Source organism: Ictalurus furcatus, chromosome 3 (assembly GCF_023375685.1).
Source record: "Ictalurus furcatus strain D&B chromosome 3, Billie_1.0, whole genome shotgun sequence".
Classification (NCBI taxonomy): Eukaryota; Metazoa; Chordata; class Actinopteri; order Siluriformes; family Ictaluridae; genus Ictalurus; species Ictalurus furcatus.
The window spans coordinates 11,365,586-11,390,733 of record NC_071257.1 but is presented as its reverse complement, the minus strand read 5'-3'; the positions used below and the strand labels follow the sequence as shown (position 1 = coordinate 11,390,733).

General features: G+C 40.0%; 1 protein-coding gene across 3 annotated transcripts in view; it reads right to left on the bottom strand.

Moving 5' to 3' along the window:
• Window positions 1-21,180, bottom strand: part of tjap1 (tight junction associated protein 1 (peripheral)) — a 95,679-nt gene extending 74,499 nt beyond the window's left edge. For 2 of the 3 annotated variants that reach the window (XM_053620765.1, XM_053620768.1), the window contains exon 1: window positions 20,782-21,180. The gene's annotated coding sequence lies outside the window, so the exon portion shown is untranslated. The remainder of the gene's footprint in view (window positions 1-20,781) is intronic. The other variant, XM_053620766.1, reaches the window with a different exon arrangement.
• Window positions 21,181-25,148: the final 3,968 nt, after the last annotated feature.

Sequence of the window (25,148 nt, the reverse complement as noted above, 5' to 3'; positions counted from 1 at the left end):
TACTGGCAACATTTGTAAAGTTTCTAAGGTTTGTCCAAAAAGTCGCTAAATTTGTTACTAGGTACTTTTTTTTAAAAAAAATTGCAAAAAAAAAAAAAGTCATTAAATGGGTCTGAAAAGAAAGACACCAGGTTGGCAACACTGGTCTGCACTGACAGCTAGATAAAAGGCAGGCTAAGCTCCGCCTCTCACCAGGAAAGAGAAAATGCAGAGGGAGAGAGAACGCAGGGTTTTTCCATTTATACACATTCTATTTGAAAAGCAATAAAATACCCAAATGATGCCCTGTCTGTGTTTTTCTTGAAAAAATTTGCACTCCCCCGGTTGACAAGCAGTGGTCTAAATAATCTAAGAAGTTATTAACGATAACTACGCTTATTATAAAATTTTCATTATGTAAACTACGTGTGCATGTGTTGAACTGCAGCGGAGATGCACTACGTTTTCCAACAGACATTTAAATAGTCCTACGTGATCGCCATCTCGAAGTCTATACTCCTGATACTATCATTGATCGTCCCTAGTCTAGGACATAACAGTATCTAGCCAGCTAGCTGAAGAATTATAAAGTGTGTGTGGTTTCTTCGGGACCCATTTCTGCTCGCGGAATACAAATAAACTGAACATTTGGCCACTGTGTCCAAAAATGTCACTTACACTGTATTAATTGTTTGTTTACAGAACTGTTGTATAAAAGCAATATTGCACTCGCAAATCATGTCGGTATACTGAATATCAGCACCCCTACTCGGGTGATATTGCATTATCGAAATGAAATGGGAATCTTTCATTTGTTGTTAAAATGTCTGTGGCGCTGCAACGTTTTACTCCCTGAAACTGCACAATGAAATTTCACTTAAGGACTGTCCACGTTTCTTTAATGAAAATACATAGAAAACCATACTAGACATTATTTAAAACACACACACACACGTGCATTTATTGGGGTTGAAACTCAAATGTCAAACTCAAATTTAGAGTGTTTTGCTCCACTTAGAGAGACCAAACTAGCTACATTAATCTCTTCAGCCAATTCATCAACTTGCATACTAGATCCCGTACCTACATGTTTGTTTAAACAGATTTGTCCAGGAGTAATTGAACCACTTTTAAATATAATCAATTCTTCCCTAAGCACTGGCTATGTACCTAAATCACTTAAATTAGCAGTTATTAAACCCCTGATTAAAAAACCTGACCTTGACCCGTCTCAATTGTCCAGCTATAGACCAATATCAAATCTCCCCTTCATCTCTAAGATTTTAGAAAAGGTTGTAGCAAAGCAGTTATGCTCGTACTTAGATAGGAATAACATTCATGAAATGTATCAGTCAGGATTTAGACCTCATCATAGCACAGAGACAGCGTTAGTTAAAGTAATAAATGACCTTCTACTGACCTCTGATCAGGGTTGTGTCTCGCTGCTTGTGTTACTCGACCTTAGTGCAGCTTTTGATACTATAGATCACACTATTCTCCTTGATAGATTAGAAAATGTTGTTGGCATTAAGGGAACAGTCCTCTCCTGGCTCAGGTCTTATCTGAACGATCGTTATCAGTTCGTAGATGTAAATGGTGATTTCTCCATGCGTACTGAGGTTACTTTTGGAGTTCCACAGGGTTCTGTTTTAGGTCCACTGCTCTTTACTTTATATATGCTACCCCTAGGTCAAATTATTCGTAAACATGGAATTAGCTTCCACTGTTATGCTGATGATACACAGTTGTATGTTTCAGCGAAGCCAGAGGACAGACAGCAGCTTAGTAAAGTTGAGGATTGTGTAAAGGACATTAGACGTTGGATGTTAAATAACTTCCTTTTACTTAATTCTGATAAGACAGAAATACTTTTATTAGGCCCACGTGTAGCTAGAAGTAATCTTTCTGATCACATGGTTACTCTGGATGGTCTTTCTGTTTCATCATGTACAGTAGTTAAAGACCTTGGAGTGATTATTGACTCCAGCCTATCATTTGATGCTCATGTAGATAATATTACTAGGATAGCTTTCTTTCATCTCATTAATATTTCTAAGATAAGAAACATATTGTCACTACATGATGCGGAAATACTAGTTCATGCATTCGTCACCTCTAGATTAGATTACTGTAATACCTTACTGTCTGGATGTTCCAGTAGGAATATAAATAAGCTCCAGTTAGTCCAGAATGCAGCTGCTAGAGTCCTAACTAGAACTAGAAGATACGACCATATCACACCGATATTATCAATACTGCATTGGCTCCCAGTAAAATCTCGCATTGATTATAAAATACTTTTATTAACCTATAAAGCACTAAACGGTCTCGCGCCACAATATCTAAGCGACCTTTTGGTTTTATATGATCCGCCATGCCTACTTAGATCAAAAGATGCAGGCTATTTGACGGTACCTCGAATAGTGAAGGCTACAGCAGGGGGAAGAGCCTTCGCTTATAGAGCCCCACAGTTATGGAACAGTCTTCCTATTAGTGTTCGGGACTCAGACACAGTCTCAGTGTTTAAGTCTAGGCTTAAAACGTATTTGTTTACTCAAGCCTACGCTGACTAGATTCTATTTTACTACTTCGCAGTCATAATAATCTTTTTTCTCCCTCTCTCCTTTTGCCAAGCCCCACAGGAATTTATGGAGATACTAGAGATCCAGATCCTTTCTGCCTCTGGATGGAGCTCAAATCTTCTCTAATTCCAGACTGCTGGGACTACGGCTGCTCCTAAGGCCATACAGACTTCATATAAATCCATAATGAACTTTTTCACACTATCTGTTGTTACCCAGATGAGGATGGGTTCCCTTCTGAGTCAGGTTCCTCTCAAGGTTTCTTCCTCTTAAAACATCTTAGGGAGTTTTTCCTTGCCACCGTCGCCACTCAGTGGCTTGCTCAGTTGGGATAAATTCACACCTTTAATATCTGTATACCATGTTGATATTTCTGTAAAGCTGCTTTGAGACAATGTCTATTGTAGAAAGCGCTATACAAATAAAATTGAATTGAATTGAAGTGTCTTTATACACAGAAGCTTTGGAGTTTCTCAATTCTAACAAGTAATCACAATTAAAAGAAAATATAATAATATCCTCAATAAACGTACTATAAATTGTATTAAGGATATTCCCTGCACAGATCAAATAAAATTGGTTTGCTTAAAGTATCATCTAAGGTATTGATATTATTCAACAACTACCACTGCTTCACTTCCTAATACCTTGCAAAAAAAAATTATTTATTCGTTTATTTCTGCTACATTGAACTACAAATAAGAACGGTCACATCACATTTAATAAATCGTCTCTAAAGAGATGATTGTCGACTTCATGAGGACGCAAGTGGACCACTCACCACTGCACATCAATGGTACAACTATAGAGAGAGTCGAAAGCTCCAGGTTTCTTGGGATGCACATGACTGAGGTCCTCTACTGGATTCTCAACACCACCTGAATAGTCAAGAAGGCTCAGCAGCACGTACACTTCCTGTGCAGAATAAAGACAGCATCCTCACCTCATTCTACAGAGGGACGACAGAGAGCGTCCTGACCAGCTGTCTCACTGTGTGGTACGGGAACAGCACAGCCTCCGACTGCAAGACCCTACAGCGAATTGTGAGGACAGCTGAAAAGATTATCGGAGACTCTCTACCCACCACCGACACCTCCTTCAACAACCGCTGCATCCGCAATGCCACTGGTATTGCGGACGACCCCTTTCACCCTTTTCATGGACTATTCACCCTCCTGGCATCTGCCAGAAGGTAAAGGAGCATCCATGCTACCACCAGAAGACTCCACAACAGTTTCGATCCCTGAGTCCTTCAGATTACTCAACACCCTGCTGCCTCCCAACACTCACCTGGGCTAACCAAACACCTAACCCAGTATGACTCAGTACCATGCACATGCACTAACCCAGTAAGTCTCAGTTCCACAGCACATGCTCTAACCCAGTATGACTCGGTACCACAGCACATGCTCTAGCCCAGTATGACTCGGTACCACAGCACATGCTCTAGCCCAGTATGACTCGGTACCACAGCACATGCTCTAGCCCAGTATGACTCGGTACCACAGCACATGCTCTAACCCAGTATGACTCGGTACCACAGCACATGCTCTAGCCCAGTATGACTCGGTACCACAGCACATGCTCTAGCCCAGTATGCTTCGGTACCACAGCACATGCTCTAACCCAGTATGCCTCGGTACCACTGCACATGCACTAAGCCAGTAAGACTCGATACTACTGCACATGCACTAACCCAGCAAGACTCGGTACCAGTGCACATGCTCTAACCCAGTATGACTCAGTACCAGTGCACATGCTCTAACCCAGTATGACTCGGTACCACTGCACACCGCACTTCACATAGCTGCATCAGTCACTTTTATATAATGGAAATCATTTCTGCTGCCAATATTGCTGCTATACATGTACTGCTACACTACACAATAGTTTACAGCCCACGTTCTGTGTATTTATTATCAGACTGTGATGTATTTGCACTTTATGTAGTCTTGCGTACTGTTCCATGTTGCACCATGGTCCTGAAGAAATGACATTTTGTTCCAATGTATACAAGCTATATAGAGGAATGACAGTAAAAACCGTCTTGCTTGTGCAGGATCTGTCAGCAGAAATCTTAACTAAATGACGGTTAGAATAAAAATATCTGTAAACATCTATATCAAAAAATAAATAACAATGGCATGAAATCCTTGTGGTAAACCAGTCAATCCTCCCTCTGCTGTCAATCAAAGCCAGCCGATCTAGGGTGGTTGAGCTCATGCATATGTAAAAAGATAGTTAGTGTTTGGCTGGCTTCACATCTCTCTGAGGAAGCATGTTAGCTTTCACCCCCCCGCTTGGTAGTTGTCGTGTGATAGGGAAGAGCTAGCTAAGTGGATGGGAATTGGCAAATTACAAAACTGGAAGAGAATTGGGTAAAACATTTTCTCCCAGTGTAATAAAAATCTGATGAAAATTAAATGAAGTTCAACTGAATTGTTCACCGTGTAAGGGATTAGAGAAGTAAGCACATAAGACTTAAAATCGCCAAAGCTGTTATTAATTTCTGTACAATTCTACAGAAAGGTAACAAAGAATCAAATCTGTGATATTAGGAATTATTATTAAAGCTTTGTTCCACTAAGCTTTCACTGGTAAGTCAGAGACACAGATGGGTTTTTGTTCCTCAACTCTTCAGGTTCCAATTAAAGTTGCATAAAAAAACAAACATTTGGGCTGCAGAAGAGCTACAGACTCAAATCTGATCTACCGCAGTCTACCTCTACATAAATTTTACAAACACCCCAAATGTAGTTGAATGGCCAAGATATGGTGGATGTCTGACAGTTGCGTCACACAATTTTCATCACACTGGAGCTACAAGGCTAATGCTAACAAGTAATGGTGATGGAAGACACATTGTGGACAACCACTCTCTTGCTTTTTCTTCTTTTTTTTTTTTTTGGTATGATTTTGGCAGGAACCCAGAGTGGAGTTGTCGGTCTTGAAACACAGAGACATTATACAATCAGAGGCTACAGCCTAGAAGCTAATCATATGTAACATTACATAATATCCACAGAATGTCTACTTACTAATCTGATTACAAATTTCTGTCACATCTCAGCCAGCTTTTACATAACCAAAGGCCAGTTTAGAAAACTGAGAATTGCTAGAAAAAGTAGTTTCTAGTCCTGCCATTGGACTAGAGAACACACTCATCACATGAAAATTACAAGATCAAACCAGACAGTACACATTGCACTTCATATATAAATTATATGGCCAAATGTTTGTGGACACCTGACCATCACACCCATATGTGGGCCTTCCCCAAACTGTTGCCACCAAGTTAGAATCACACAATTGTAAAGGATGTCTTTCGCTTCACTGGAACTAAGAAGCCCGAACACGTTCCTCCATGACAATGCTCCTGTGCACAAAGCGAGGTCCATGAAGATGGTTTTACCAAGGTTGGAGGAAGAACTCCAGTGGCCTGCACAGAGCCCTGACCTCAATCCCACTGAACACCTTTGGGATGAACTGGAATAGTGACCATCCTCCAGGCCTCCTCTCCCGAAATCAGCACCTGACCACTAATGCTCTTGTGGCTGAATGAGCACAAATCCCCACAGCCATGCTCCAAAATCGAGTGCAAAGCCTTCCCAGAAGAGTGGAGGTTAATATAACAGCAAAAGGGGACTAAATCTATAATAGGATATTCTTCCGGACTTTAGCTTTTGGCTTGTTGTCATCCATACATATGAGGATGACATGTTTACTGCTAAAAACATGAATTGTATAAATAAATAAATAAACAAACAAATAAATCCAACAGCAGTCCTGAAATTACTGGCATCCTCTGGGTGTATCCTTGGAGTGGATGGAGTGGATGGAATCTCACTTACTGATGCCAGAAGTGAGTAGTCATATGTCACAGAAATGTTTGATCTGTTTTGAATGTGTCATTTTTCTGGAAGTTAGCAGTGAAATTCAGCTTGCCCGTATGTCCCTCGGTTGTTTACCAGCATGGTGTTATATGAGCTGTCAGCTCAAAATCACTCAGAGTCTGCAGAGAGTGTTGGACAAACAGACGTCTAATCCAGGTTGGCTTTTCGACTTTTACTGCTAATTTAACCAATTTATTATATTTCTGCTTCGAGTGCCCTCGGGTTATCTCACTCAAATGGAAAGCTGTTAGCGAACACCTCCATAAAACGAAGCGAAGAGCAAAAGTACACAAGTCACTAATTAAGCAAGACTGAAGGGAAATGTGGAAAATCCAAGAGTAAATGTCAAAGTGGTCAATCTTTCTTTGGGTGAAGATAGCTCAGGAATTCATTTATTACTACCGTCAAGCTACAGCCAAGTAACCTATTTAGTATGGGTTTAATGATACACTCTGGTCACGATTTGTTTCAATTCAATTCTCAAAATATTTTGAACAAAATTAGAATGATGAAAATTGAGACTTATTTCTGAATCATAAACAATGCAAAACAAACCGTATTTCTGTCATTATAAAACTAAATAAATCAGAAATTGCTGCAAACAGAGGTTTAAAATTGTAAGCAAACTATACTACAAATTCACCATATCCAAAAATTTGATTGACTAAACAAAGTCTCAGGGAAAATGATGGATTGAAACAATGAGCTCTGGACCAGTGCCTGAGGTGCCATTTTAACAAGAAATAGAGCGCCAAAGCAGGCTAAAATGGCCGGCTTTATCTAGAACCTCTTTCTCAGACACTGCAGATTGCAGCAGCGCATGGCTGGTGGTGATTTAACATTACTGAAGAGCTCATTTTAACTGTCATAATGTGGCTGTTTGTAGGGATGAGTACCAAACGTTCGACGTTCACCTCCGACATTGATCCAACATGTTTTTACTCATTAAGTCATGGTGAATTGTCGTTGTTCACGCCATTAAAAAAATTTCAAACAATCGACAAGGACCCCCTCACTCCACAACACTTATAGGCTATATATTTAACAGTCATTTCTATATATGTTGCTTTATTTTATTAATATTTAACATGAATAATATTAACATTAAAATTTAATCAAAACATATCAAGATTTTATTTTTAACATTTTATTGTTGGTGTGACTTAATTTGACTCTCTGAATTATCCTTTGTTTATTTTATCCATCAATGCAACACTTATCTACCATTCATAAGTTTTTGCATATTATCATTTCATTTGTAAATAAATTTAAAATAAATCCATCAATGAACGATCTTCAGCTCAGCTAACGTGATATTTGCGAATAACCAAATTTATTAATTTTAAAACATCTCATTTCAATATGTTTTTATGCATTTAACAAATTTATATATATATATATATAACCCACAATATAACACAATATAAATATAACACACACACACACACACACATATATATATACATATATATATATATACATACATATATATATATATATATATATACATATATATATGTATGTGTGTGTGTGTGTGTAATATTATTTAAACATTTTTAAAACTTTCCTATGGACCCCCTGCAATTACACCACTGAACACTATGGGTCCACAGACCGCCGGTTGAGAAACACTGGACTAGGTAGTGCATAGTGTAAGTGTACAGTACGTCATTTGGGACACAACTTTAGTATTTACTCTCCAGAGCGTATTTTCGGAACAGAAGTAACGTAATGAGTAAATCTCCTCCGTGCCGTGCGCAGACCAACTAATCGAATTAACTAATTTCAACTAATTGAAAAGGCCGAATGTGATCAGTGAGCTGCAGGACGTGCCAAATCTGGCCATCACATCAGATGGGTGGACCAACCTCCAATCACGATCACAAGCCAGGGCAGTGTAAAACAAAGTCCTCCACACCAGGGCAAAGTCCAAATCACAAACTGGCGAAGTAATAGCAGAGGAGATCTCAGACATTCTGGAAGAATTTGAGATAGAGCCGAGCAAGATTGTAGCTGTGACTGTTGATAACGCTGGCAAAATGGATATTGCCATCAAGAAGCTACAGATCCTAAAAACAGAATGTTTTGCACATACATTGAATCTGGCAGCACAGAAAATTTACAAAATTAAAAAATACTATCCATTACGGCCTTTTCAACAGCATACCAGGAAGGAATTAATGTGTCACTAAGAGAACTTCTGGAGGGAGGGGTATATTTAGGGTTGAGTGCCTTGCACATATCCCTACAGTTTAAAAAAAAAAAAAAAAGAAAGAAAAAAAAAGGTAGTTTTCATTTGTTATATTACTGTTATGACATTGTGTTGCTGTTTATTGTTTTGTGGAGTGATGGGACTAATATACTGCCCTTTTGTAATTCGGGGGCAGCCTGAATCAGAGCAGTGGTCGTATGGTTCAAGAGATCCTCTATGTCCAAAACAGTGTTGACAGAAAAGCAGCAGCTCCTTGATAAGTCAGTTCAATCTATTAGTATGAGTTAATTTGAAATTCACACACCTAACAATTTAAATCAATATTCAAGTGTAGTAATTAAATGTGTGGTTTTGGTTTTTTTTTTTTGTTTGTTATTGTTGTTGTTTCAGGCCTTCCACAACACTCACTCATCCTGGATGTCCAGACCAGGTGGAATTCGCCCTATCTAATGATAGAGAGATTCCCGGAGCAGTATCCAGCGATCCAAGCAGGCTTGGACCCACGACTGCAAAAAGGATTGACCAAGGACAACCAGGACAGTCTGAAGGATGAAGACTTCCATAAGGCTGAGGAGTTTGTCCAGCTCATCAGAATCCTCTATACATCCACACTGTGTCAAGTGAAAAGAATGCCACCTGTGGTCAAATCTTACCCATTCTTCAAAAACTGGAAGAGAGATGGAAGAGGATACAATGTTTGTGGCATCTATCAAAGCGAAGGTGTAGGAGAACCTCTCCCAGCGATAAGAAGACGACATTCAAGCCTTCCTGTGTGAAGCCACAGCAACGGACCCCAGATTTAAAGGGAGGTCAATCAGTGATGCAAATTGGGACAGACTGAGGAAGAAAGCTGTTGACAATGTGACAGGACAAAGAGCACCAGCAACAGGAGGAGGAGTCTGAAGGAGACTGTGAGGAAACTGAGAGAGACAATTCCTCCATTATACAAAACAAGGGGTGCCTTGGAGGAACTATTCTCAGAGGAGGACAGGAAATTGAGGTTGACGATCCAAGAGGATACCTCGGTCCTCATCCTCAGCGAACCTATTGACCTAGAGGTTCAGTTCTACAAAAGCCTACCTCCCATTCCTATGGCTGAAGATCCTGTGATGTGGTGGTGGTAGAAGAGCGCTATTCTACCCCTCCTCACAAACACTGCAACAAGCTACCTCTGTGCTCAAATGGTAAATGGTCTACACTTATATAGCGTTTTTATCCAAAGCACTTTACACTGTGTTTCATTCACCCATTCACACACACAAACCAATGGTAGCAGAGCTGCCATGCAAGCTGCTTACTTGCCATCGGGAGCAACTTGGGATTCAGTGTCTTGCCCAAGGACACTTCGGTATGTGGAGTCATGTGGGCCGGGAATCGAACCGCCAACCCTATGATTAGTGGACAACTTGCTCTACCAACTGAACCACAGCCGCCCAAGCTCAAGCCTCCTAGTCCCCTAGTGAGAGGGTGTTTTCAACTGCAGAGAACACATTAAGCCAGGAGAGGTCCCGTCTTCTGCCAGAAAAGGCAAATATTTAATCTTTCTCCAGAAGAATAGTTAAAAACTGTTAAAACCTTTTGCAGCCTACCTGCATGCCCCACCCCTGTTGCTCTATACCACTGTATGTTCTTTTACAGGAAAATATTTATTTCATTTGTTTTATATTCACTTATTTTGTTTGTATAATAGTTATTTGTTCAAACATGGCCGTTTCTTTCAGTATAGATAATTATTTTATTTCTTTCACATTTCAAAAAATAAAGCAATGTTAATTCTGTTCTCAATTGGTTCCTTTTTTTCATAAAAAAAAAAAGAAAAAACAAAAACACAACACACAGTACCGATAAAAATACTGTTAAAATCCTGGATTGATAAGCAGTATCGATAAGAGTAGTAATACCGTTAAAACCTTAACGATACCCATCCATAGTCCTTTAACCATATGACCTATAATGCATGTCAAAAGTCACTGTGATCCAGAGCTATCAGGCGATTGGTCAAAGTGCAGACGATAAAGCTGCAGGCTCTCCACGAAAGAAGGCGATCATGTGACCAGCATGCTCTCTATATAATTTAAGTCTATGAGACGCACAGATTTAGACTTTTAGTGTTCAAACAGTGCAGCTGCTTTAGAGGTGTAAATCAACAGAATGTTGATCTCACCATTTCCACAATGCAAAAGTGACATTTTTGCACAGTGATGATTCGTGCCACGATCATGTTCGTGATAGCTGGCAGCAGATAGCACAGCTCGTGAGAATTGCTTGAATCTCTGCGGCTTCACCATGTCAACCAATCACCGCATCCTCAGCTGTTGTCTCTCAGGATATCTCTTCCGAATTCTACTCTGTCAATTTTGTGTCATTTCTGATATGTAGTCTTTTCCTTGTCATGTCATGATCATCATTACACCCTTACTATTTAGGACATAATAAAGCTTACTTAATAATGAACTACATAATGAAGTAGTACTCCATAGCTACCAAGTATTCCTACTGTATAGAGACAAGGAAAAAGACAACATATCAAAAATGACATGCAAAATTTACAGAGAGTAGGAATTGTAAGAGATCATGAGACACAACAGCTGAGGCCATTGGTTGACATGGCGGAGCTGCAGTGGATTCGAGCAATTCTCACGAGCTGTGCTACCTGCTGCCAGCCATCAAGAACGCCAGGAAGTGTGCCAAAGCCCGATCAAAATGAAAAGGCGCTCATTAACACGTGTCCATCAAATCCACAAAAGGGTGCTGATGTAGATGTGAACGCATGAGCATCCTGTACGTGTGCGCGTGTGTGTGTGTGTGTGTATGCATTCCAAAACGACAGTCATTTCTGCTTAACAGCTAGAGAGATCAGTAATCACTTTATGTCACTTTAGTAGCGGTCGAACTCATGGGAGGTCAGAACAATGCTGAAGCGGCTCTTTTTTGGCTCCTCGTGTTTGATTCACTGCTCCTTGGAAAGGATGCACTCAACCAGCCATGATATGCAATCTGCAAAGGTGCCAGGAATCCGTGGAGCTTAAGGCAATCTTGGGCCTGCTGCAGAAACCTTTAGGTAACAAGACAAAAGGAGCAATTTGAGAGAATACGACAGATTAAGTCACAGGGAGCCACTGTGCATTTTTGTTTAGTGTCTTGGACACTGAGGACATTCACAGTGCACGCAGGATTACCAGGATTTCTTTATGTCAGCCTACAGAGTTCTAAATCACTTACACTACTGCTGTAACATGACACAGTAGCACAGCCAAGGTACCGGCATAAATAGTCTCTCAGTCTGCATGAACGCTGCTGCACATATTAGAGCTCAATTGTCTTTCTGTAAACATCAAGTGCAGCTGTGCAACCATAACACATACTATGGCGCAATTGTGCAAAATATCTTGATACAGCACCCTGGCCGGTTTAAGATAAGATAAGACTTTATTAATCCTCAGACAGAGAAATTTGGGTGTCACAACAGGTGAAGACAGGTAAAGAAAAATCGAGATAATAAGGAGAAAAATACAGGGACCTTTAAAGAATACAGTGGATAATGGGTCAGCATTGGGCATTGACTGGAGGGGCTCCAAATTCAGAGGAAACAGGACAAGACACTGAGCAGGAGACAGGAACAGACAGAGCGTCATACTGTATGAGTCAATGAATGTCCTGCTATGTGTTGGCAGCCGAGGTGCCATTGCAAGATGGCACTAGCAACCGACACTACCACCCCCGGGCTCCTAATATACAACCAGACAGCGTCTACGTCTGAAAACCTTCTTACATGACTAATAAATGCTGTACTTGGATTAGTGACGTGGCTGAAATCAAATCCCAACATTAATATCATGACAAGCGAAACCAGTTGGAGCATAGAAAGGACCGGAGAATATATGTCTGCCTTTGGGCTTCTGTACATCTTCAGGAGTAAAGCCGTCATGCTGATGAGATACAAGAGCTCTTAGCACCAGCGCCGGTGTGTGTGAATGCACCAGTGTGTGCACTAGACGGTTCTGTGCTTGTGCTGAAACATGTATGTGAGGATTGCTGTCTCTTTGCCCGGTCATTAGATGCACTTTTTTTTTAATGATATTTCTGCTAAGGGAAGGAGGGAGTTTCTGTTTTTTCTCCAACGTGAAGGCCGAGCCTGGGCAAATCTGCTTCTTTATAAATTTAAGTGCTTGTATATTCCGTTTAAGGCAAGCTAAACAGTTTGTGAATCAATATCTTGAGTCACCGGATATTAAGGCTTGATATTCTCCTAGGCAGTGTACCATGGAAATGTCAGGCAAACACTTAATTTGAGGGATGTGTTTAATTTAAAAGACATTGAGGATAAAGTTAACTTCAATCACACATCACCTTATTAGTAGTTTATAAGCAAGTGGTTCTTCCAACTTTAAAGTTGAAGAAATGTAGCTTATAATCATTGCTGAAATCCAGTTGTAGAAAAGCTTGAACATAAAGACTACGTTATAAAGATAATCTCTCCCTCTCTTTAGCTCCCTCTCCCCTTCTGTCGCGCCACACATAATTTTATGGAAATGCCAGTGATCCTGACCCTTTCTGCTCTCCGGACCTGCCGGATCCATCCTGATGCCCTACCTCTGGATGGAGCGCTCATTAACTGGAGGCTACAGCCTGGAGATTGCTTAGGATGGTATCGCTTGGACTGCAATTACAACATACAGTTTTGCACTCAAGTCTCCTTTAGTGGACAGTGGATCAGTTCAACAAACAAACTTCATAATAAAACCATAATGAACTTCCCTTTACTTTCACACTATCCGTTGTTACCTAGATGAGGACGGGTTCCCTTCTGAGTATGGTTCCTCTCAAGGTTTCTTCCTCATATCATCTCAGGGACTTTTTCCTTGCCACCTTTCCCACCGGCTTGCTCATTAGGGATAAATTCACACACTTAAAATCTGTATACTGTGTTTATATGTTTCTGTAAAGCTGCTTTGAGACAATGTCCATTGTTAAAAGCGCTATACAAATAAAATTGAATTTTATACTTGTATTGTATTATGTTAAAAGGCGTATTTAACAAAACATATTTCAAAAATGACCCATTAAGAGACACAAGGCACAAATAAATTTGGGTCTTTTTTCTGCCACTATACTCTCCTTCACCATTTTTACTCTGCATTATAGCATGTAAGATAACCTCAATATGAGAAAGCATTCTTTTTGGTATATAAAAAATGTTAAAATATTTTTTAAAATAAGTAGATACACAGACACAACGATAATATTAATCCTCAGTTAGATATCTTGAGGCTTGGGCAGGGGGCTCAAAAAAAACCGTGAGAGACTGGAAAACATTGTAAAGCTGGTAGTTTGAAGCTTTAGTGATGTCAGACAAAAAGCAATGGTTATACTGCAGGTCACAGATAACTGGATTGAAGCAGCAAACATAAAACATGGCCCTGACATGCTGACAATGAGAGTGGGCAGCTGAAGGGCTAATTTGCACAAGAATTAAATGGATGGTTACTCGAGAGCATTCCACAGTGACTGGGGCATGGCTGAGGAGAGGAATGCATCCACCACACAGTGCTGCAGACTCGGTCACCCTCACACTCAAAAGGCCTTCATGCAGACACAACTACAGCCCTCCAAAACAACATGACTTTCATCACAACATAAGCAGATAATGATACAGGCCTACTCTGGCCTATTAAATTAAAAACACAGAACAAATGGCCAAAAAAAATGCAGAATTTTAAATGAACTACTTTCTTACGGCTACACACTTCAAACAACCAAAACAAACCTGCACAACAAACCTAAGCACTGCATTTCCAAAGTATTTGCAAATTCCTCATAATAAATGGCACATAAATGCACTGAATAGATATAGTTTTATGTTCTCTCGACTAACTTGTGTTCAGTGACCACCTAAACATCAGAGCTTCATAATAACAGTGGTGTTGAGGGGCAGTAGAAACGCTAATGACAGGTGAGCCACCTTGAATAAGGCCCATAACCCTCAACTATGCGCTTGGACTGGATTGTTCACAAGTTCCAAATGATGAAATATATACGTTGTCTACTGCAATATTTCGCATGCAAAACTCTTTCAGCATCTCATAAATCTGCCAAGCACAGACCTGAACAACATGTGCACACTAGTCGATAGATAATTACATGCCTCAAAATCTCAGACCACTTTTTTTTTCTAAGGCTTTTTCCACATGGAATGATAAAAAAGCAAATGCATAGATTAAAAAGGGAGATGATTTGACAGTGTGTCAAAGTGTACCAGCCTGTGCTTCATCTCTCCTCATTAGCACAAAACTGCAGCCCAGATTTCACTGCCACAGTTTACTGAACCACTCCGCTTTACAAGCTCCAATTATGAAGATCACCCAATGTGTATCCAAACAGAGCTGGCACAGAAATGTCAAAAACTCAAAGGACGCTAATCGCCGACTGTACAGGTGCATCTCAAAAAATTAGAATATTGTGTTAAAGTAAAAAAAAAAAATTCCGTAATTTAATTTAAAAAGTGTAACTTTCATATAGTCTAGATTCATTACACATAAAGTAAAATATTTCAAGCCTTTTTTTTGTTTTAATCTTGATGATTACGGCTTACAGCTCACGGAAATCAAAAATCCAGTATCTCAAAATATTAGAATAAAGAATTTATAATACAGAAATGTTGACCCTCTGAAAAGTTTGTTAATTTATGCACTCAATACTTGCTCGGGGCTCCTTGTGCAGGAATTACTGCATCAATGCGGCATGGCATGGAGGCGATCAGCCTGTGGAACTACTGAGGTGTGATGGAAGCTCAGGTTGCTTTGATAGCGGCCTTCAGCTCGTCTGTATTGTTGGGTCTGGTGTCTCTCATAGATTATGGGGTTCAGGTCAGGCAAGATGGCTGGCCAATCAAACGCAGTAATACCATGGACAGCAAACCAGTTACTAGTAGTTGTGGCACTGTGGGCAGGTGCCAAGTCCTGCTGGAAAAGGAAATCAGCATCTCCATAAAGCTCGTCAGCAGATGGAAGCATGAAGTGGTCTAAAAGCTCCTGGTAGATGCTGCATTGACTCTCGATTGAGAATACACAGTGGACCAACACCAGCAGATGACACGGCACCTCAAATCATCACTGACTGTGGAAACTTCACACTGGACTTCAAGCAACTTGGATTCTGTGCCTCTCCACTCTTCCTCCAGACTCTGGGACCTTGATTTCCAAATGAAATGCAAAATTTACTTTCATCTTCCCCATGATTGTGGTTGTGTGTACTGAACCAGACTGAGAGACTAAAGGCTCAGGAAACTTTTCCAGTTGTTTGAAGTTAATTAGCTGATTAGAGCTCTTCTCAGGTCGACATTTCTGTATTATAAATTCTTTATTCTAATATTTTGAGATACTGGATTTTTGATTTCCATGAGCTGTAAGCCGTAATCATTAAGATTAAAACAAAAAAAGGCTTGAAATATTTCACTTTATGTGTAAAGAATCTAGAACATATGAAAGGTCCACTTTTTTAATTAAATTACGGGAAAAAACGAACTTTTTATTTTTTGAAATGCACCTGTATATAATTTGTGAAGCATAAAATCACTTATCAGAACTCAAGAAGGAAAAAAAAAAAGGCACATCATACATGCATCACCATACATTTAGCAATCTTCCATCGTTCCCCATACAGGCTTGTGCAATATTGATTTTTCCCTGCTTATGAGTCACCATTAAGAAAACACGATTAATGACTTAATCTTCAGGAACCCACAGCCTTAAAAAAAAAAAAAAAAAAAGACAGGAAAACCAGCATTTCCACTATTTCAGGTCTAGTAGGGGCAGATGTAATAATAATGTCAGCTGTGCAATCGGGAACTACATAACGGCACGGCAATTGCAAAAACTCAGCTGTATGTTACACATAATACATTTTAGAGATAATACACTAACAGCCACATCACCGGCATTTTCACTGTTCATCTAGTGCTCAAAGTGTTTAAACACATCACCTAATTTTCACTACCATAATTTTTTTTGTTTTACTCAAATTTCTGGCCAAAGATTTCAGCAACGTTACTAATTACGAATTAATATTAACTCTATATTTGTGTAAATGTTAGCTAAGTCGAATGTACTGTGATGCATTTTAGTTCACTTGAATGAACTTAAAACATTCTCCATTAACCTTTACCAGTGGGTGGTAGTTAATATCGGAGAGTTCACCACACTCGCTCTCAGACATTCCAGATTCATATGTCGATTGGCTCATCTCCCATTCTTCTTACTGAAACAAAGAAGGCCTCAGTCTTTTTTTTTTTTCAGCAATAACCCGTACTAGCATATCCCCAAGGTCAAACTGTGACTGATTAAATGGTTACATCACATAAGCACTCCTACTGCAAACCCTTCACAGGCACTTTTCACTGTGCTAACAGTGACGCTTCTCAAAGTACTACTTTCAACCAAACCTTTTACAAATCCTTGGTCACTTCAAAATTGATAAACCTCCCATTCCAACACCCCAAACTGCTTAATAAATAGACACATCGCCAGTGCACCAAGTATGTGCATGTCTAGCGACTAAAAGACACCTTTAGCAGGAAATAAGTGCAGCGCCATCGCAAATCGTTCAGGTCCCAAGTCGTAACAGGTCTGTACAGCTTTACCATTTAGCCATCAGGCTGCTTTAACATGAAGGTCACCTTAAATGCAAGCTAAACAGACCAACAGGTAAACGATGAGCAATTCAACATAAGCATTAACAAAAGGTTGAATTAATTTTTTTTCCACATCAGCATTTAAACCAATTGTGGGTGTCCCATTAACAATGACTGAAAGAAACAACTGGCTTAGACTTACACAACACCTGAATTCTACTAATAGTCAACTGAGTATCACCAGTATTCAGTAGTCCTGACCAAATTGCACGTATAATAAAAACTCAGGAGTCGGAAAATGCTCACTGTAGCTTACAGTTATTACTGTACAGGTCTGCACATCATGTAGACCTCTCACAAACCAGTTTAAAAATGCAGAGATTTTGTTTTAAATTTGTGAATGATTCATTTGACGAGACTGAACAAAGGCAGTCAGAATATTTTGATGAAAAGCAAATCATACTTGAGAAACTCAAGTCAGACTTGTTTACAACAGCAGTGAAAGTGTTTTAAGCCTCCCTGGGCTACACATACAGTGAATCCGGAACGTATTCACAGCGCTTCACTTTTTCCACATTTTGTTATGTTACAGCCTTATTCCAATATGGATTAAATTCATTATTTTCCTCAAAATTCTACAAATAATACCCTATAATGACAACGTGAAAGAAGTTTGTTTGAAATCTTTGCAAATTTATTAAAAATAACAAACAAAAAAAGCACATGTACATAAGTATTCACAGCCTTTGCCATGACACTCAAAATTGAGCTCAGGTGCATCCTGTTTCCACTGATCATCCTTGAGATGTTTCTACAACTTGATTGGAGTCCACCTGTGGTAAATTCAGTTGATTGGACATGATTTGGAAAGGCTGTCTACATAAGGTCCCACAGTTAACAATGCATATGAGAGCACAGACCATGCCATGAAGTCCAAGGAATTGTCTGTACACCTCCGAGAGAGGATTGTATCGAGGCACAGATCTGGGGAAGGGTTCAGAAACATTTCTGCAGCATTGAAGGTCCCAATGAGCACAGTGGCCTCCATCATCTATAAATGGAAGAAGTTTGGAACCACCAGGACTCTTCCTAGAGCTGGCCGCCTGGCCAAACCGAGCGATCGGGGGCGAAGGGCCTTAGTCAGGGAGGTGACCAAAAACCCAATGGTCACCCTGACAGAGCTCCAGCGTGTCTCTGTGGAGAGAGGAGAACCTTCCAGAACAACAACCATCTCTGCAGCACTCCATCAATCAAGCCTGTATGGTAGAGTGGCCACACGGAAGCCACTCCTCAGTAAAAGGCACATGACCGCCTGCCTGGAGTTTGCAAAAAGGCACCTGAAGGACTCTCAGACCATAATGAAACAAAGATTGAACTCTTTGGCCTGAATGGCAAGCGTCATGTCTGGAGGAAACCAGGCACCAGTCATCACCTGGCCAATACCATCCCTACAGTGAAGCATGGTGGTGGCAGCATCATGCTGTGGGGATGTTTTTCAGCGGCAGGAACTGGGAGACTAGTCAGGATCCAGGGAAAGATGAATGCAGAAATGTACAGAGACATCTTTGATGAAAACCTGCTCCAGAGCGCTCTGGACCTCAGACTGAGGTGAAGGTTTATCTTCCAACAGGACAATGACCCTAAGCACACAGCCAAGATAACAAAGGAGTGGCTACAGGACAACTCTGTGAATGTCCTTGAGTGGCCCAGCCAGAGCCCAGACTTGAACCCGATTGAACATCTCTGGAGAGATCTGAAAATGTCTGTGCACCGACGCTCCCCATCCAACCTGATGGAGCGTGAGAGGTCCTGCAAAGAAGAATGGGAGAAACTGCCCAAAAATAGGTGTACCAAGCTTGTAGCATCATAGTCAAAAAGACTTGAGGCTGTAATTTGTGCCAAGGGTGCTTCAACAAAGTATTGAGCACATGTGCTTTTTTTTGGTTTTTATTTTTAATAAATTTGCAAAGATTTCAAACAAACTTTTTTCACGTTGTCATTATGGGGTATTGCTGTAAAATTTTGAGGGAAACAATGAATTTAATCCATTTTGGAATAAGGCTGTAACATAACAAAATGTGGAAAAAGTGAAGCACTGTGAATACGTTCTGGATGCACTGTATGTTGCCTGATACCATACAGATAGTTAATGATGGGTTTTGTGACAAACTTATATCCTATAAATTGCTAGTCATATTCTCATTTACCGCCATATTTCATTACCGTTTATTACAGCAGTAATCTAATTACTGACCATATTCTGAATAAGACAATATTATGATTAAGGTGTTTACATGAGTTGCTTTTAGAATATTCCTTTCATGTTCCCCTTTTACATGTTATAGAACATAGATCGATTAACAGCACACGTCATTACGTCACTGTGCCACGCGCATACTTACCCACATGTATTTCTCCTACTATATAGTAGGTAAGTACACGGTTTGGGACGCAGCCATGCTCTCATTTGCCGTCAAACGGTTGAGCACTGCCGTGTGTGTACGTGTCCTGTCGCAAAATGCAGTGAAAACTCCCACACAACATTAATAATGTGATTAAGATGTGTACACGTCTGTAATGCACTTCGATAATGCGACTAAAATAGGAATACTCCACGTCTTAATTCGATTTGTGTTTACTTCGAGTATGACTTTAGTTGGATTAAGGTAATCAATAATCACTGTTTACATGGTAGTTTCTTAATCAGAGTATTGTCTTATTTGTCTTGGGTTAATATCGGATTATTGTTGTCCATGTAAATGTACGGAACGTTATAGACACCGTGACCCTCGAATGGACTGAAATCGGTGTCTTGGGTGCATTTTTGGTCAACTCATTATCAGGGTGAAGCTTCAGTCCTTCCTGCAAAAATGACTCCACATGACCCATCTGTTCTTTCACACACACATGAGTCCCCAGTTTGGCAAAAGATGAACTGCACTGAACTTCAACAGAAGTAACCAATTCACACTATTAAATTAAATAAAACAGGTTTTACCGATTGCTTTACTTCTACACTTCACCTGATTGCTTACTTAACTCAGGGTCAGCGAGCATTGCTATTAGTATCAGTATTAAAACCGGTATCCTTCATTTCCATAAATCCATGCCATTTGGATTGAAAATCTGTCTCTTGGTGAAGATACCAGTCTGGTGCAGGCAAACTGGGAACAATGTGAAATGTCAGGTTTATTTTCTCAGCCTGAGGCTGTTAACAGTCTTCTCGGGGTGGACGAGGACAATCAAATCCTCCTGTTTACCGCATAATCACGGATTAATCTGACAATCTCGACTGGTAATACTGTACAAGAACCAGTCTAGCGACATTTAATCCTATACTACTAGCGGTGCCATCAAACCGCTATAGTAAACCGTTTACTGGGTGTGTTAATTAATCACTACTTGATATCAGTGATTGTGTTACTGTCAGAATAATAATAATAAAAGGCATTTTGACACAGAATGATGTACATATAGAGTTCCTACCTTCCGTTTCCCCCCCCCTCTTCCAAAATCGCTGTGGAGAACCAGGCTTCCCAAACCCGTCAGATTAAATCAACAAGCGCTTCCTCCGAGCCACGGTGATAAAGTTTGTGCACTATTTCCCTCAGCACCAGTTCTGCTAATACTTGCTATCGTCAGGAGTCGCGGTTCGTCTCGTAACGTCAGCTCGCTTCTCTACTGCAACAATAGACACCGAGTCCGCCGGTCGTGCTTTACTTGCTTCCAGCGAAACAACCAAAGCGCCGATATCCAGCTCTCACCGTCACCGTACCGTGTTTAAGATCCGACCGAAAGTTATTCTCTTCTCCTCTCTCCCAGCGCCATCTTTCCCGCGGGGCACGCCGGGTAATCCTGAGGAATCCCCACGCAGCGCGCGCTCGGCCTGACGTGTATCCAGTCAAGCGCTCCGCTCGGAAGCAGGTGGGACGTTAAGGATTTAGGCTACGTCCCAAACCGCATCCTACCCTACTAAACAGTACGCAAAAACAGCACCGATAACATTGAAGGTGTAGGAATAGGACGACCAGTGTAGTGCGCTTTGAGAAGCAGCCTCGGTTTGACACACTTGAGCACGCTCAAGCGCCAGCTGTTGAAATGAAAACCAGTCAATAAAATAGTTTCTACATTTGGGCTTTACGTAGGCTAGAAAACGATGCTGTCATAGGAAATCTTGATGTTTGATACTGAGAAAGTCGCACAAATGAAAAGTCGTTTAGAAATGTTTAGTAGTCTAAAACAGTGATTCCCAAAGCTTTTCCTTCCTGTATAGTTCAGTTCCAGTCCTAAAAACAACAACAGAACAAGTGGACGTTCGCACAGCAGGAGCGAGTGAGCTGGCTTTGGGCTGAAACTAAAGTGTTTTAGGAAGGGAAACCTCCTGGAACAGAGCTTTTAACGACCTAAGAGGTATAAGAGGACACACACACACACACACACACACACAAACAAACAACTGTTTTTATTCTGTAGCTGTTCACTACAAATGGATCTTTAACCTAACTGGGAAATTATCATCATCCCTCTAGTTCATACAAGTCATGTTATCTGAATTAAATGCCGCAGAGTAAACTAGTGTGCTGTGAGTGAGTTCTTGCCCCCCAAGATGAATTAATAAAGAAGAACTATAGCACAAAAAGAACGCTATCCTACAAAGAAAAATCCCAGATCCCTGTCATGTCTATGTACATGCTGTTCATTAGTATGATATCTACATCCGCACAAACTCTGAGCAGAGTGAGATACATGGCCAAATTTTGGCATCAGTACTCAGTAGAGGAGACTACAGTTCCTCATAGCAAGCACACCAGCACCAGATGGCAGTCAAAGGTTCTGCTGATCTTCAGTGACAGAGAGGCCACAAGGAATGCAAAGCTTCTGCACAGTGTAATTATGCAATCAGTGAGGTTTACAAAAACAAACAACAAAAAAAAACTCTGCCCAAAAGTTACTGTGAAACACGTTAAGTCTCCCAGCCTGAATGAGAAAACAGCATTGAAAAAGACAATAAAGCCATCACAGCTCAGACAAGGGCACAAACCATGACCAGGAAAGCATAGAATTGAGTTTCAGCTCACTTTTATAGATCCTGGTTCAGAAAGGTTTAAACCATTTATCTTGTACCCTTTCCCCCCACCAGAAAGACAGTTATAACCATTTATAACACAACTCTGCTGAATGCTGAAATCTGATTGATCAGAATGTGTTGATTAATTTTCTATAAGCTAATAGCACAGTCCTGATAGTAGTTTTGGCTGCAATTCAATTTATAATTGGAATTCATTGATACTAATTGGTTATCATATCTATAGCAACAGCTAGTAGACAGGGACTTGAATAGCAGACACTCCACATAATCTAAGGCTAACAACAAACAGATGAAACAAGAGTTGTTATTTAACAAAGATGTATATTTGTTGATATAGTGATCCTTCCTGTAAATTAGATATTTCTATAACATTTATGGAAGTAATCTCAGGAAACCTCAGTATCTCAGCTCAGGATGGTCCTAGCTCCTTGGAAAAAAAACTGATCTCTAGAGCACATTTAGTTATAATTACTTATGGATATCAGCTGGTTCCTTGCCTTACCTTGCCTTGGAGAACCGCTTTTTCTTAGCATGTTCAATAGTTTTTTCCTGTGTCATTCCGCTGTATTACACATAACTTTATTTATGGACTTTAATGTTTGTATTTCTTTATATGTGTGGATTTCATGTGAATAACCTCTTTGGAAATATATTTACTGCAAGAAAATGTTGCCGCGTACAATAATTATTTCGCCCACTGTATGTATATAATATACATATATAATACATTTTGCATGTTCATGTTCTTTAGACTTAGAACTTAAGTCCAAATGTAATGCTCAAGATTTCTCACAGTTCTATATTTAGGGTCAGTTTATAATGGGAAGGGTTCGAGCCTCAGTCGTAATTTTAGAGGATACCTAGGCAAGTATAGTGTGCATGTAGAACATTTCAGGTTTGAGACTTTTTTTTTTGATGGGGTCGAGAAAGTGAAATTAAAAAAAAAATTCCCTCATGTTTTGGTTGAATAGCTCTGGTGCGGGACCAGATACAAACCTGAAATTTTCACAGAAATAAGTCCTCTATAGTAGCATTCTGCTGTAAAAAATTTGGAGTTTGAGATCAGAGGTAAACTCTGCAGGACAGATTTGAAGAACCAGCCTGTTTTATCATGTTGGTACAGGTGTACATTTGGTATACATGAATAGATTTGATCCAGATATGGAAGTATAGTGTTCAGTTGGGTGTTTTAGAAATAAACAGTGTCAAAAATAGAGCTGTGGTGTTGTTTCTCATGTGATAAAAGCATTAAGTGACTTCTGAGCTGTAGTCACCTACTGTGTTTACTAAAAAAAAAAAAAAGAGTCAAATTAAAAATGGTCAAGCAACCAACCTTGCAATTATTTGACCACTTGAGATGGCATGACCCATAACGTAAGTGATAACAGTAACTAACTTGTCTGGCAGATATTCCACAATTCATTATTAAGTTAAAATCTATTTATTTATTTTTAATTGTTGGCAAATTGGTGTAAGATGGATATGTTGTTAGTGGAAATCAGTGTTATGGCAGTTACATCACACCACGCAATCATGAATTATTTTCCTATAACAGCACACCTTGTTGTGTTTTATTTCTTATGTAATATGTAATTGAAGCAATGCAATCATATCAACATTTCAGGCATATTAGGGAGCTAATAAGATAAAGATTCTTTTCCACAATGTTTGGCCATTCAAAGGCCATTCCCTAAGGCTTGGTTTATTACTCCAGGTTAGAGGCCCTTCTTCTGGCAGCCAGTATCAGAAGGTTTCTTAGTAGTGTTGCACTGGCATGTCACAGATAGATACAACTGACCTCAGAACAGCCTGTGGTGAACACATGCCACTGGAATGGTCCTGGTCTGCTGACCTCAGACCTGCTGCTTTGTAGTATGACAGGAAGCCAGTTGAGGGTAGAGGATCATTTGCATTTCATTCAAAAAAGGGAACGTGCATCAGGAAAATCAGGAGAGCACCAGTCACCTGCCAACATGGATTTAGTGGAGTCAAAGCTTCTCAATGTCAAAGTATCACCTTTAAACACACCAGACATCAGGAACACAAAGTCTACTGCTTTCTTTGAGCAATAGCATGAATGGAAAGCAGATTACAAAATGGAACTGATTTTGTTTAATTGGAAATAATGTAAAAAATGAGCATTGTGATTGTAATGTATAAGGAGTATTCCTTATCTGAGTGCTTGAATATGATAGTACATATAAGTGAATCCGCTCCATGTGCTTACAACCCCTACAGCGGCAGTCAAGTGGATACTTTGAGCTTTGTTTTGTCTGAATAGTGAGAACAGTTTTAACAAGTGCTCATTCAAACAGATAAGGGCTCAATGAGGGCCTGAACTGTTTTTCTGTGTTTCAAGTGTAAACACTTCAATATGGATGGCAACCAAACATGTATAATAGTGTGTGTGTGTGTGTGTGTGTAACCCACTGCACTATGTAATACACTGCAATGCTGTCCACTCTACACTTCACTGTTAGCTTTGGATCATGTCTATGTTTGATTTTCACAGTTGGAGCAGGTTCTGGACTGTTGAAAAACCTATCTAAGGCACAGCAGGACAAACCTGCTGCTCTTTCACTGATGCAAAGAAGCGTATGGAAGGGCATCTGTCTTACTAATATGAATCATAGAGATGAAACAGCCATACTTTCTGCCTGAGGACAACGATGTGCTGCCATATGATCTCCATAATAGCACATTACAGTTCGTCAGAAGGAGTGTGGCCTTTCAAGGACAGACATGTCTCAAATAACTAAAATAA